The sequence below is a fragment of the Bombus flavifrons genome, chromosome 5 (assembly GCF_040668555.2).
Source record: "Bombus flavifrons isolate JBK064 chromosome 5, iyBomFlav1_principal, whole genome shotgun sequence".
Taxonomy (NCBI): Eukaryota; Metazoa; Arthropoda; class Insecta; order Hymenoptera; family Apidae; genus Bombus; species Bombus flavifrons.
The window spans coordinates 10463223-10479378 of NC_138446.1; the positions used below are offsets into that span (position 1 = coordinate 10463223).

A 16156-nucleotide genomic window follows, 5' to 3' on the forward strand; every position below is an offset into this window, starting at 1 on the left:
GCTTCCAAACATCTTCAATATAAGTTAGGCAACTGTACTTAGGTTACCTTCGTAACCAGGGCCGCATACGAAACAGTCCACGAATAGTTGGGAGGCATTCCCTTATTGCGAATATCAAGTAACTCGCAGCCGTGCGCCAGCCCCTCTATCGTCGCGCCTTAAATTAACTCTGAAATTAGGTAGACGATAACGAGGCTGCACGATAGTAGGCGCCCGCGCGCACCCGAAACCAGGTCGAAGATGTGCCGCGGATCGAATCCTTCAGCTGAATTAGGAGCACGAGCTTCGCTTTGCCGGGGATGGATTCGAATTCGATATGTGCTTACTCACGAATTTCAGCTCATTTCGGTAGAGAAACTCTATTCTTGTGACTTTGGTAGAAGTGGCGCGATTGTAATATCGCGAAACCTGTTTGTGCAACAGGAAGTTGCACAGACGTAGTACAATTTCATATGTAGTAACGTAAACGTGTTTCCCATTAGGGATATGTAATTGCTGGTGAAAGTAATTATTTGAAGTAGTAGAGTGATTTCTCTCTTTATTTCTTTTTCTATAAAGGAACGATTAGAGAGAGAGAGAGAGAGAGAGAGAGAGAGAGAGAGAGAGAGAGAGAGAGGGAGAGGGAGGAAGAGAATCAGTACGATTTGACGTATCGAACAACGCAGTTTAGTACAAATGCTAATGGATACCTAATTAAAAAAATATTACGTCTTATCTCTTGCTATTATTAAAGATATTATTTCTTCTATAATACGGAACAGTTACTCTGAAGAAACATGAACATTCTTTTCTCCAAGAACTTTTTTAACAAATTTATTTTCCCAGACTTTCTTTTCAAATCGTAATTTTCTCACTAAAAAGAGAAAAATTGTACTTGCCAAGCTGGTTCGTGTAGAACGAAACGTGACGTAAATAATCACAAAATATGGACCACGATCGGACACAGTTTCAGTCGTGCTGATTTAAACTATTTCCCATCAGTCGTAATGTACGCAGTATAGATACGGCTAGATAATTCTATGCATTTTGCTGTATCGAAATACCGCGTCGATGATGTTCCACACGACGAGTTCATTAAGTTTGATGGTCAAACCATTGCCAACGAATCGATTTAATCGTCGTAATATCACTTTCGTGCTACACAGTAATCATCGGCCTGAAAAGTGATATCAACGTACATTATGCTCGATCCTATATGCATCGCGAATTATATCGCTGTTATGTTGAAATCATTTTAAAGCCCGTGAAGAACCTGCTGTTGAGCCGCTGCCATGGTAATATCAATGTATCGTATTAATTCTATACATCTGACGGATTCAATGTACGTTCCTATCATTATGACAAAATCAGTATAGCGTTATTGATTGTACGATCCGAGCGTAGGTATTCAGATAATCAAAGCTGCGTAACTAATTAAATTACAATTTTCCTAGGCTTCGAACGAAGTTCATTTTAAATCTTAGCCACGAGTGAATTAAATTCGATTTGTTGGGATCAGTTTCAACGATTATCGACATTAATTGCCTACAAATTATCCGTGAACCCGATTACGTGTTTGATCGATAGATTTCTTATATTGAAAGTAGGCTTCATTTTCTGTTTAAAATGGATATACGTTGAATATAGATTATAGGTATTTAAGCAAATTCATATTCATATTTATGAAGAGAACGTAAGAAATAGGACCTATATTTTATATATTTTTGCATAATGCTTGCGCCCTATAAATTTATGCATTTTTAAATTCATCGTAAATTCAAAATAAACGAAAATAAAAAGAAATCTTGTTATATACCTTTATTCGAATAAGCGTGTGTTATTCTGTTCAAGGTAAAATTAATATTTAATTTAATGCTGTTAATATTAAAAAGTATTCTCTGGAAAACACGAAATTCGAAGACTATACTTTGTATGTTAGATAACTCATTTTTCTATTTTAGATCGTACGAATTAAATTCGACACATTGTCGATTAACATTACATTTTGCAATTTAATATTAATCGACATTTCATTCAACGTTCGTTTCTTTTGTATCTGGTCGAACGAGTCGATTGAACGTCGGTCAAATTTTAACCTTTGCACACAGGAGAAGGATGATTTTAATCCGGCAATAATGACAGAACAGTAACAAAATCGAAGGATCTAAATTCCGATCTGGTTAAGTTAATGATATTCACGCGTTAATCTAAAGCTTTTGGGAAATTTTATTAGGTGAAGTAAAAAGTTCTGAGCGCTTTTTCGCTTTATTTCGACGATGAAATTAACATAGTCAAGATTATTCGATTTAGATTAAATATGCGCCGTTTTGTTCGATTACTTTTGTCCATTTTGAAGGCAATTTCATAATTCCGCGGTTGAAGAAGTCCTCGTCCCTATTGGTAAAAAACTTGACCAGCTCATTTTCACAAGCCTCTCTTGAGGCCAGTTTTGTACCATCAAGAAAATTTTGCAAAAACTTAAAAAGGTGATAATCGCTTGGTGCCAGGTCTGGACTGTACGGCGGATGCGATAGAACCTCCCAGCCAAGCTCTCGGAGCTTCTGACGCGTCGTTAAAGATGTGTGCGGCCTGGCGTTGTCTTGATGGAACACAACACCTTTCCTATTGGCCAATTCTGGCCGCTTCTGGTCGATCGCCTGCTTCAGTCTGGTCAGTTGTTGACAATAGAGGTCCGAATTAAGTGTTTGCCCCGATGGGAGCAGCTCATAATGGATGATTCCCTTCCAATCCCACCAAACACACAATAAAACCTTCTTGGCCGTTAATCCACGCTTGGCGATCGTTTGGGCCGGCCCACCGCGATTGGACCACGATCTTTTTCGGCTGTTGTTCTCGTATGTGACCCATTTTTCATCGCCAGTCACCATCCGCTTCAAAAATGGGTCGATTTCGTTACGTCTCAACAAAGAATCGCAGGCATCAATTCGGTCCAAAAGGTTCTTTTGCGTCAATTCATGTGGCACCCATACGTCGAGCTTCTTCTTGAGACCAGCCTTATGCAAATGGTTCCAAACGGTTTTCTGGCTAATCTTCAGTTCCTGGGCAATGGAATAAGTGCTCACATGCCGGTCCGACTCGACGATTTCCATGATTTTATCCACATTTTCGACGATTGGCCTACCAGAGCGTGCCTCATCTTCGACGTCCATATTACCAGAACGGAATCGTTGGAACCACCGCTTTGCTGTTGCATTCGATACTGTACTGGGTCCATAAACAGCACAAATTTTTTTGGCCGCCTGCTCCGCCTTTTCACCTTGGTCGTAGTGGTACTGAAGAATGTATCGAATTTTCTCTTTTTTTATCTCCATTTTCGAACGCTGTAACACACAACTGGCTTCACCGAACACAAAACTGACAAAGAACCTTTTTGATGCGTAATATCACCTTGAAATCGGTGTATACTATGACTCGATGCGATGTGCACATCGTGAGATATGGCTCACTAAAGACATCTAGCGAAAAACGCTCAGAACTTTTTACTTAACCTAATATATACATTTTTAATCATTTGGAAGACATATTATATATATTTTATATACACTAACCTAATGGAAATTTTATGTCAAATCATAGATACGTTGGACGTTATGTTATTCTGTTTCAACATCTCTATGCTATTAATTACTATTCAGATTCAATTTAGCCAATACATATTTCATCAGGCAAACGCATTTCAAATATCTATTATACACTACCGTAAACACGAAGCGTGTAACATAATGACTTTCGGTTGTGAAGCGAATTTTGGTTAGCAAACCGCTTCCATGCGTTTGCAAGCAAATAGTAAATTTGATTATACAAATTCAAAGATGAATATACAGGATGTTCCGCAAAGGATGGATAGCACGACCAAGAATCAGACGATTAAACATAGAAAATTGAATCGAAGATGTATGATACATGCTTAGTACGAACACTCTTTTTTTGTAAATCTGCGTTTGAGAATGTTTGAAAACATTTTGTTGGACGACGAATTTTTTATGCTATTGATTTCTGATATGTCCATTTTCTATTCATTAATTATATTAAATTCTGTCAATACATTTTACCTCAGAAATGGTCCTTTAATCTTTATATTTCGATCAAATACGAAACCAATCTGAAAATGTATATAGAAGCTACAAGATATTTATTGCAAACATACCATACATAGTAGCTAGAATAATAGCTCGATGATTCCATTAAAAATATCGTGGCTTATTAAAATTACGATTAATAACGAGTAATTCATTGATCAAACACTTTGATGCGTTTGCAGTAAGTGTCTTGTAACTTCTATATATGTACAGACATTTTCCGATTCGCTTCAGACTATGTCATTATGATCCTAATTCTGATGCTAATAGAATTTCAAAATGTCTCGTTACACGAGCTGCTTATTTGCCAAATCGGTTACCTCTACAAAACGAACAGTACAGGAAATTGATGAAATTATGTAAAATAAATGTCGATCAAATGTTCTGGTACGGAAATTTCAAAAATTCCAAAAATTTTAGTTCCCCTCTTTGATCTGCGAACTGTTCGCATATTCTTAAAAATATTTCTAAGAATATTCGAATACTTTCGTAAACAACAACGATATACAAGTAACGAAACGTCAAAGACATTTCAATGAAACTGTTGAGATATGTATAATTTTCTGTGCTGGACTGGGTTAAATGCGTAGTAGAGATACTTGCATGTGGGTGTCAGTGTGTGGAGGTATGTGTGTGCGTGGCATCTCGAAAACAGATGAACGTAAACTATTCAGTCGGTTAACAGTCGGATATAGAAGAAAGTGCTGAGACGCGTGCAAGTGTGTATCGATGAATATATAAGAAATCGTCCATAAAGTAAATATATTACTACTCTAATATTAATCCCAAGTATAAATTTAGTGTTCCTATAACATTATTTCGGCTTCAAAGATCCACAATTGTCAACAGAAACGAGAAGGTTTTTCTTTCCAGTGAGCAAGGAAAGAGCAGAGAACAGATTGTTGTACGCCATCTGGAACCGATATATTCACAGCCGAATCGCGGCAAGCAAAGTTTGCGTGGACTACAATGTAGCAAGCTGTTCGCAATGACAGTGGTTTCCTGGATAATTATAATAGTTTACACTTTAGCAAACCATTCTATGTTACGGTAGCTACGCTCGCGCCTTTCCCCTCTCTCTTCGACTTGCATACACCCACGCACGCACACTCACATACACACACACATACACGGTATAATACAGCCCTGCAACGCCACTGCTATCGCAATATATACTCACATTTGCACGGCTCTGCAAATACACATTATAATGACAGGCGACCGCCGCTGTATTGTCCTCGTCCAACCGACACGTTTCACGTCTAACGATTTTGAAAAACGTTTCCCTTCTTGTTCAACGAAACGAAGTCGACGGTGTTGATCGCACAGGTCGTCTTCATTGAAGTGGAACGAATGTTTGAGGCGGACGACACGGGGAATGGCGATAATAACGCTGCTGTCGCGGTGCAATAATTTCCCAACCGTGCTTTAGGAGAAACTATGATAGCCGGCTAACTGTAAAATATTAATGCGTCGGCGAACTGGGATTTCTGCAGTGTCGTATCAAAACCACGGCTAAAAGCTTCTCCGGGACCGTTTCTGTCCATTTCCGGGTGATTAATCGGCGTGAAGATGCGGCCTCTTCCTTTGCATCGATTTGCGTTCGTTATTGTATTTCAGCTTGTGTTTGCTTTTTAATGGGCCGTTAGTGATGCAGAAAGTAAAGATAGGAGTGGCAGACTGTTTCCTTTTTTATTTCTTATTTTTTTTTTTTGTAGACTTCATAACGGAGTTGGGGGATGTAAAGTACAGTTGATACTAAATAGGAATAGTTAGGCGGGATAACCGTGCAGTAAAAAGATATTTATTTTTACGTTGGAAATATATACTCGCTTGTCAATTAATAAATTGATTGTACGTTTTATAAATCCAACTTTATCGAGATTGTTTCACGTTGATGTAAAAGCTTAAATGGATATCGTACTTGTAAGATTATCGTAATTGTACAATTTTTATAGTTGCATAATATTATAATTATCTTAATAATGTCCATGAATTATGAAAATTACGCTTCTAAAAATTACATTCTCTGAGAAATTTACAACGGTTCGGTAAACGTATTTGTAGCTTGTTTACTAGATAAAGCTAAAATCGAATAATGTATTTTGCATCTGATCATAGGATGTACTTACGTATTTTAATTTAATTTCTGACGCGTATTCGGTATTAAATTTAGGGATATAATTAATAATACATTCGATAAGCTGCTAATAAATATTTCGGAATATCGGGATTCGAATAAATCACATAAAATACGCTTACAGTAATATATGTAATTTAACGAATGGAAGTTTACCAAATGCAAGTTAAAAAGTAACATCAAATATAAATTTCCTCTTTCATAACTTTCTCTCTCTCTCTATCGCTCGCTCGCTCGCTCGCTTTCTCTCTGTAAAATTTATAGTTTTATAAAAATCATACGCAGTTTAACGAAAAAATTCCAATAAATTCCATGGCCATCGTGGCATCGTATAAAGCGAAATAGAAGAAAAATTCAGGTGGAAGGCAACACCGTTCCATAAAGAGTTTCAAAAACATCCTGTTAAAAGTGGCCGGGCGAACTTCTATTTTCCAGGCCAAAAGCGAGGCAAATAAGATTTCATCGCCGCGATGCTTCACCCAAAGAGTCCCCGGAGGATTTTTTATCTTTTCTCTCTCTCTCTCTCTTTTTTTGCCTCTCGCGGGCCACGAAGAATTAAGATGTCTACCGGTAACATAATTACAAAAGTTTTACGTCGGCCGACCGACGTAATATCGTTCCGGCGTCCCGTTCCGCGGCGAGTAATCGGATTAGCATAAATAAGCCGTTACCAATTCGTGGTTTACAGTTATTGCGAGCGTGTAGCGGCATTATGCCCCAATAAAATCGTTGCTGCTGATTCGGTTACCCGCGTTTCTCGCCGGAGGAAAAGTATAATATTCCCAGGGCTTATCTCTCAGATACACGGAGTTGCACACGCCGGGCCCGAGTCAAGAATATTTAATGGAGCGTGGAGCAGCGTCGAGAATCGCAAATAAATTTCGCCGCGAGTTTATCGTCTGTGAAAATATACCTTCGATTCCTCTCAATTTCACGGAACCCTCGGGGAGATTTCCCGCTTTTTCTTTCCTCTCTCCCCCCCCTCCTTTCCTCTTTTTTTTTGTTCTGCTTCTTCTCCTAGGTTTTAATTTAAAAAAATTTTTTTAACAGCTCTCTTTCCCGACCGAACTCCCTTCGTTACGCGAATATGCCTCTTGGTTTTTTCGGAATTCAATCGGTTTCTTTGCTGCTCTCTCTTCTCAATTGGTCCCGTTTTGCTTCGAGCGTACAGTTCTAGAACGGTTTATCGTAAAATCGAGGTAGAAATGGTCATTTATGATGATTTTATATCCAAACTTCGTAGCGTTTTGTATTTCAGTTCTGTCTGACATATCGGCATATTGTGCGAATCGCATCGTCGTTCGTGCGCCGAGTTTTCTTTGACATTTATTGACGTTTATTTTGTTTTTGATATTATTACGCAGGCTGAACAAATTGAAATATTATTCAGCAGCTTCTACAAAAGAGCGGACATGCCAAGCTACCTAAAGGAGGCGTATAAGATATTAAAAGACTAGAACATTAACTTAAAATCGTTTGCAAAATATTGCAAAATTTTAATACGCGGACATAGCGGCCATTCAAATACGATCGCTCCTGCTTTCCTCAAGGCTGCAAAACTGATGCATCGATTCGATCAAAAAGTTCGTTACTCCTAAAGTAAAGTCAGCATTCGCGTTTCCACCACGGCAGAAAGAGTTACATTTCGCTGAATCCCTAGCAACGAACAAACGAAGAAGAAGCGGAAGAAAGGAAAGCAGAAAATCCAGTGAGATACACATAGAATCCAAGTGAGTAGACATTGCCGGAACTGGAGTTACGTGGAATTTGTCGATTCCGTCGGAAGTCATGTCGCTTCCATTTGTCCCCATCAAGTTTTTTTTTGCCGCGTAAACGGGTCTGGTCGCGAAGAATCGTCCGCGACCAACAATCAGTTCCAAACAGAGAATGCTTTCTTCGCGAATTCGTACGCATGGCGGACCCGCGGCCAAGCGCACAATGGCTTGTGGCTCGCTTCCTCTTTGCAGAAACTTGTCGTCGTCGCGCGGTTTCCTCGCTCCGCACTCGCGTGCACGTTTCTCTGGCCGAATCCTGGCAAAACATCGCGGCGTCTCGCTAAGCTCGGCGACGTCTACGCGCGCCAGTTTTCTGTTTTCACGGAACTACTTCCCCGGAAGAGCTTCTTGTCTCATTTTTCCCCGCGCCGACTTCTTTTCCCTCGGCTCCACTTCTTTCTCGTTTCTTCTAGCCGCCTTCTCACTTCCGCGCCGCCATCTTACACGAAAGTTGTTCAACTCCGTGCCGCGAGTATGACACGAACATATCCAGCGTACAATATCGTTCACAAGTATCAGCGGACGCTTTGGTTGATTCGTAACGACCACGAGAATTTTACCGAGACGTAGAAATTAGTCATGAATTAGTATAGGTAAGTCGTAGAAAATCGTATATTTCAGGTTCCAGCCGTAGAAATGTCTAATCGACGAAACGAACTGTATAACTGGACTGCAGGTCGCGTAGCTCTTAGCTTGGTACCGTTTTTTAAATCTCTGGTACATATTTGGCAATATTAATGTACGTATCGCTTTCCAAATAATGGTATTTGGAAATTGATAGGATTTATCGGGACCTACGTACGAAGAGGTGACTATCATACGTTATAAATTAATACTATTTATTAGTATTTGCCGGGGGAACTGCATCGCGCAAACACTCACCGGTATTGTGCGTTATTCGCGAGTAATTATTATTTGCAGTGGTTCGCCAACGTATTTACGCTTACTGTTGAACATTTTTACGTTCATATTCTTCGTGTTATACGGAACATTTGGAAATTTTACTTGCCGCTATAACGTTCATATTGATAAAATTTGTAACCAATTCGTATTCGAAAGCTCGATCGAAAGCTTCCTTCTTGCGTGATACTCGTTTTGTAGCTCTCCCCGATGCAAATATACAATGCATATATTTTGTTCGCGTATAATCTTCAAATAGATCCAACAATAAACGACTACCACGCTTCAAACTCGATTAAAATTTCAACATCGTTGATTAACGAGAGCCGCGTTTAAAGGGCTGAAACACATCTTGTGGAAAATAAACAAGCGTTAGAGTATTTTTGAGAGTTAGTGTACGTCCCATGGAAAAGCACATGGAATGCTTTCTGCCCTCGACTTCCTGTCGCGTTCTCTGTCTTATCCTTCGCGTCCTTCTCTTCTTCTTTTTTCCCCGTTTCTCTTCGTACATTCGCTGGATGTTGGCTAGTTCCTTCTTGGTATTTCGAATGCGAGTCGCGTGGTCGTTGACGCGAGAAACTCGACGAAACCGCAAGCAGAAAGCGGTAGTACGACTGGTGTAAAGTTGAACACGCGGAGAGGATTCTGTTTCCGCGCGGTCACGGCTCTCCTTTTGTGCGAAGTAGCGCGCGCGTCTCTCGTGGAAACTGCTTCAGCTTCGCTTGATGGGTTTATTGTTCGCTACGGCGACGAGAGTCGCGGAAAAGTAGAGAAATTTTGGCCGTTTCGTCTTCACCGGTGTATGGTCTCTGTGTTCCTTCGAGGCTCGTCGAGATGTTACGGCTAGATGGATTTCGTTGCAAACACGCTAGCTGCCTTGTGTAACGTGAAAAGGTGAATTAACCGTTTGAGTGATCGCGTTGCTCGCATTCTATGTCGAAATGTACCGCCGAATCGACCTGGCAAATCCAACTGGTGCACGGTACGCTTGCTTTCTATTGCACTGTGTTCATGTTGCCATTTGTTCGTTTGTATTAGTAATATATCTCGCGTGTTTCGAATTTACTTAAAACTCAGAAATAAATTCTGTTGCACTGTATTTCACGCGTGATTTTACTGAAAAGGATGAAACACAGCAACGACGTATAACGAAATTACGAATTTATTTAAGTATGCAAATATTCTCGACTATCGATACACGCCTGTACTTTTCTACCAAAGTCGTTTTAGAAGGCTGTGAAGATTTCCGAATTGACACTATGGAATGGAAAGCTACCATCTATAAAAATAACCACGTTTCAGGATATCTACTTCGATCGAAATTTACTTCGATTAAATGCTGTATAAAAATTCCAGAATTTAATTGGCGTGTGCGTATGATGTACATGTATGTGCAGCGTAGGTACATATATCTCGCACATGTTTTCTCTGCGTAATATTTTTTATAGTTTCCCGTGTTTTCTATCGTCTACCAATTGCCGAAGTTACGTCATATAAACTGTTACGCGATAACGATCAAGCATTGCACATTGAGCGAAGGAAAACAGAGACGTTGCAAAGAAAATGATACAACTTTATTTTTCTTCAGTTTCGAAATGGTAAATGGAACGCGTCAATTATAAAATTAGCCTCGCAAATGGCTCGAACAGTTTCTGTAATTGCGTGACGACGTCATGCAACTACATTCGCAAGTTCTTTGTATCCAACGTGTACCGTGCGCGTTATCCAGTTTCCATCGATATTTGTCGATTTTGTTGGCAGATCTGACGTGACGTCGAGAGTCGTTTAGTCGGTATGTCGTTACCGATCCGCGAGTTCTTGCGGAATCGCGCGATGTTTATCCACGTGCTTCGAACGTCAGAACCTCTCACGAACTGTCGTGGGTATCGTCACGAAGGCGGCTGGCTTACCGAACTTCCATTTCGCGAAACTTGCCGAGACTTGCAGCGGCAGAAACCCTGTAAGGGAAGGAAAGGGGCAAAGGACAACAGGGGAACTTAGGAGACGACAGTACAGCCGGCAGTTCCGCACGCTGCTTCCTCGAAACTTACTTTTCCTCTTCCTCCCTCCCTTTCTTCCTTCTCGCTTCGCTTCTGTTCTCAGCTTGCTCTTCGTCTGGTTTACGTATGGCCTCGTTTGCAAACGGCGAACAATACAGCTTGTTGACTACTTTCGAAACGAAAATGCTGTTTGTCGCGAGCTTTTTCGAAAAGATCCTAAGAATTCCGGCACTTTTGTTTCCCTTATTGCTATCTGGCGAAGAAAATTACGCGATACAATATGATAACTAGATTGCGAATTCTCATGGGAATATTTTTATGGTATTTTCATGCAACGAATTTGGAATCGTGTTTGGTTGCTTGTAGACTATGAGTATCAAAAGTTCTCTACTTTGGATATTTTATACACGTTCGTATGTATGTATGTATTTTTAAATTTTTGCATAAATGCAGAAGAATTCGTAGCTTAATGGCCGCATTATACTTTACATCGTGTTTGATAAACGTCCATCGCGAGGAAAATTAGATACACCCACGTTGGGAGGAATTCGTGTTGTTAATTGGAAGCTGGATGCTAATAATATTTATTTTTCTACAGTGAATCTGATAACAATAAATTAGGTTATGATAATCAGCTAGTTTCGTCGTTCTCGTGTCAAGAATGAATTAACAGAGTTTAGTGGTAATTTTAGCGAATATTTTTATAACCACACTTTATTATTGCAACAAACGCATAATGAGTTAAACGAGAGTTTCGTTACTAAATGGCACGATAAAAATTCATCACGTGTCAAAGTTTATTCTTGGATTTTAATAACGTTTTTAAGTTGCCGCTAAATTTTAAATAAAAATACCCAAGAAGAAAGGGGAGGGGGAGATATTGGAAGGAAGATATGATGCTACGTAAAAATGACGAATTTCAACTCGTTAGCTTCATAGCTTGTAACGATCGAATTTGGACGTTCTCGCAACACGCAGCGCACGAAATTAGCAGCGAAAATGCAATAAAACTTCGATCGGGCGTGCTTTCGCGGTAAGCAGAATTAACATTGGATTATTATCAAAATCCGTAATTAGACGGCGGGAAATTGCATCGGTGACGTTGCAGCTGCGTATACCAATAAATTGTTTAAAAAAGTTTCATCAGGTGGCGGGTCATGATGGGTGGTGCATGTGCAGCCACATTTTAACGAATATGCCTCGTGTATTGGCATGTGTACACAGTTAACGAGTCTGGATTTGTGCAATTACGAGTTCTGTACGTCCGGCAATTTGATCGCGCGCGATCGTCCAAATTACCTCGAAATGGCGCGCAGAACTAACCAGCTAATTTACATATAAATCGCGCAACATCCAGAATACGCGACATCTTTTGCAGTTTGCGTGCGGTTTATTTAAATGTTTCACCATGTGAACACGGCTTGTTGTCTTCGAGGCGCGATTGACAAATATTTTTCGAATAATATTAACTGCGTGCGCTTTGCCCGTGGTTGACTAACAGTTTAGTTTTACTTTGCGCTCTACCAGGTATGTAAATATGAAACCGGAATTTTTGTATAGAAAATACACGTTTATTGTATGAAAATGATTAAAAATATTTTATTCGAAGTATTGTCCATCGCTAGCTATACATTTTTCCCACCTGTCTGGCAATTGGTGGATGCCACGCCAAAAAAACTGTCGCTCTTTCGATGCAAACCAGTCATCGAGCCATTTTCGTACATTTTCGTAAGAAGCGAAGTGCTGGTCAGAAAGTGCGTGTCCCATCGATGCAAATAAATAATAATCGGACGGAGTCAAGTCTGGCGAGTAAGCCGCGTGCGAAAGTATTTCCCAACTGAACGCTTCGATCGTTTCCTTGACCGGTTTTGCTGTATGCGATGGTGCATTATCAGGAAGCAAAATTGCTTTGTGTTGCCTTTTTTGATATTTTGGTCGTTTTTCACGCAAAGCTTGATTCAAATCGATCATTTGTTGTTGGTAGCGCTCGGTATTAACGGTTTCGCCAGGTTTTAACAGCTCGGTGGTCTTTTTCGGTGGTCTTCCACGTTCTTCGTTCCTCGCGTCAAAATTGCCACTTCTGAATTTTTTAAACCACTCAAAGCACCGTGATTTACCAAGAGCATGCTCACCGTAAGCTTCGACAAGCATCCGATGCGATTCTGCAGCAGTTTTCTTCAAATGGTAACAGAAAATCAATGCTGTCCGCAAATCGTAGTTTCCAGGCACAGAATTTGACCTGTTCAACGCTATTACAAACTATGCTGTTGTATGAAACTTGTATTGTTCCGAGACGAAAATATTTGTGAGATGTCAACAAAGACTTTTGGCATCAATGACGCAGTTTAGTGATAACTACATTATCAGATAGGGCCATCTATAGGCAAATTCCGGTTTCATACTTACAGGCCTGATATGTACCGTGTATACGATTATGTTACGTATTGTGTGAATAATATCGTTTATGGGTAACGATGAAATTATTCTTACGATTCTCATCTTTATTTTAGCATACATTGGGTGGGTCAAAGGTCAGTTTCTTGTTATACGTTTAACTTTTAATTTTGCACGTATTTCTTTCCCAAAGATAAAGTTTAATCTAAAATCTTCGTCGTGAACAAGTATCGGCGTACAAAAATCGTGGAAGTTTATTTCAGTAGCAATTACTTCTTTATTCTACTCGTTTAGATAGGAAACTATCTTTTGATCAAACGGTTTCGTTTAAAGGGTACAGGTAATAAAATAAATTATCTGTGCTATAATTATAGTGGAATTTTTCGATTTGATAAGATACGTTAAATATACTTGCACGTTTGTTTCTTGCAAATTATACGACGATTAATATACGTACATCGACGTAGAATAGGTAGAATTTGGTGATGAAAAATACGTGGAAAGAGGAAAGGGTCAAAGGGAAATGTCGATATTGGCGTGACGTTTGTTTCGAAAAGGATTTCTGATCTTCTATTTTCGTACGTGAGCAGGTTTTTCTGCTTTCTGATCGAGTCGATGAGAAAATAGCAATTTCGTCGTTTGGACGTTGATGGAACGCGTGAAGAGGTCAGTGGGACTTAAGCCACGATTACTTGGTTTGATAGATTGGCAGAGGTGTTATAATTGTTTTCCTAATGGCTTTCTTCTCGATGCTTTTTCCATTGCCTTTTGGGAACATCACGTGTTCGATAATTCGAAGAAATAAAAGAAAGGGAGAAAGGAATTAATTTTCCTTTTGTCCATTAGGATAAATGTTGGCCACTTTTTCTCTCTCATGATATTTCGTTTATCGCATCAACTTGAATCTTCTGTTTACTCTTTGATTTATGTTACTTTACCAGTTATTTCGTTAGAATCGAAACATAAGTTTTCATCATCTTTTGGTAATTCAATCAAATTATTAAGAAAAAATTCAACGAGATAAAATATGTAGTACGAGTCGCGTTTCTTTTCTAACAGTATTTACGGAAACATATCAGACGATGAATGCGGGTAATCGAAAGAAGACCATCTCACAGGGATAAAATGTGTTTTGTAAATTTTCTTTAGACAACACGATAAAATCGTACGGAAGATTCGTACAACTGGATGTATTCTGTACGATTAAATTAATGAGAAATAAGCTAATATTTACACGTGTCAGAGCGATGAGAGCGCAAGTACAAGTGTTGGAAATTCATCGCACGAGATTCCATCATTCTGGATAATCTAAAGCTGAATAATTCTCACCTCTTAGCTAGTACATACAAAATATTTGAACGCGTCGGTTGTGATTCGCGTGGTGTTTCAACGACGTTGCAAGCGAAGGAACACGAGCTCGTACGATTTAGGAAACCGGCGAAAATATAACATCGCGGATGGATCTAGGACGTGCGCGAGGAAGTGGCTCTAGAAATAAGTGTTTAACCTCGATCCTTGCCATATCCGACTATTCTAAATCCAGTATGCAAGTGGAGTAGATAGCTGATAGGAGATAGCAGATAGCGAGGTGCAGCCTTGCATGCATTCACCTGCGACGGGGCATTCGTGGCAAGGAGAAACGAGACAGACGCTCGATGTAGCTTGAATGGACACGAAATAGGTCGAGTCCATGTTACCTACGCGCGTCGTTTCAAGGAGAAAGACTTGCAATCTTTTTCCGATGCTCGAGCCTCTGTCGTACTCGTCGAAAGCTTCGAGCTATGCTTCTCTAACGTTTCCTCGTCGATTAAACGATGGCCAGAAACTTTCGTAATAATTACGCCCAGTTTCGTTCTTTCTTGACGATTCGTTTAGTTGTGGATTTTTTTACAATTCATGTTGGCGGTGAAGAAATACGGAGCTTCGTTGTTTTAGTATTTCGTTAATTTATTAGGCGAATCAGAAATACTAGGAAGAGATTGCATAGTTTGGAAGAAATTGGTTGCACAGTGCTATAAGTAATTTGATTCCTTTAACGATTATAGAAAGAATGTTAGGCAAATCTTTGATGCAATGTCAAAACACAAGTTTTGTAATAAAAATTGATTGTCGCATGGTTAGAGATTTATGTAATTTTACTATTATTTATTTATTGTAATTTTAAGTATTAGAAATAGATTTTCGTTAACTTGCTGAATCAGGTAACATGAAATTCGGTCTTTGTTGGTAGAAAGCGAATGTAGAGAAACGTACAATGTTATCGTATGAAAATTACTACAATTAACCGTTATACAGGGTGGTTGGTAACTGGTGGTACAAGCGGAAAGGGGGTGATTCTACGCGAAAAAAGAAGTCGAAAATATAGAATAAAAATTTTTCGTTTGAGGCTTTGTTTTCGAGAAAATCGACTTTGAATTTTCGCTCGGTACGCGTGCACTTTATCGCGTCTCGTTATAACGGATCTCACTGTAGATCGTTGTCTCGATGGAAAAATTAAAAAAAAATTTTTATTCTATATTTTCGACTTCTATTTTCGCGTAGAATCACCCCCTTTCCGCTTGTACCACCAGTTACCAACCACCCTGTATATTATACAGTTTACATTCCTAAATACGAAACTTAATCTCGTCACTAATAATTACGTAATGTTTGTAATTTCATGATTACGCGGTATTAAACGTCGATATCTATTTATCTAGACTCGAAAAGCAATTCATACAGATTCCTTCTTGAAAATTTCAAAACAAGTATGTTCGAGGAATATTCAAGTGTCGTTCCAATACGTTGACATTAACGTGGCAGTGTGATAAAACCTGATTACCTTCTATCTCATCACGCGCGAGTCGCGACAAAAAAATGCACTTAAGG

General features: G+C 39.4%; 1 protein-coding gene across 6 annotated transcripts in view; it reads left to right on the top strand.

The window, feature by feature from the left end:
• Positions 1 to 16156, top strand: part of LOC138179851 (E3 ubiquitin-protein ligase MIB1-like) — a 452965-nt gene that overhangs the window by 114950 nt on the left and 321859 nt on the right. The gene's annotated exons all lie outside the window — the stretch shown is intronic.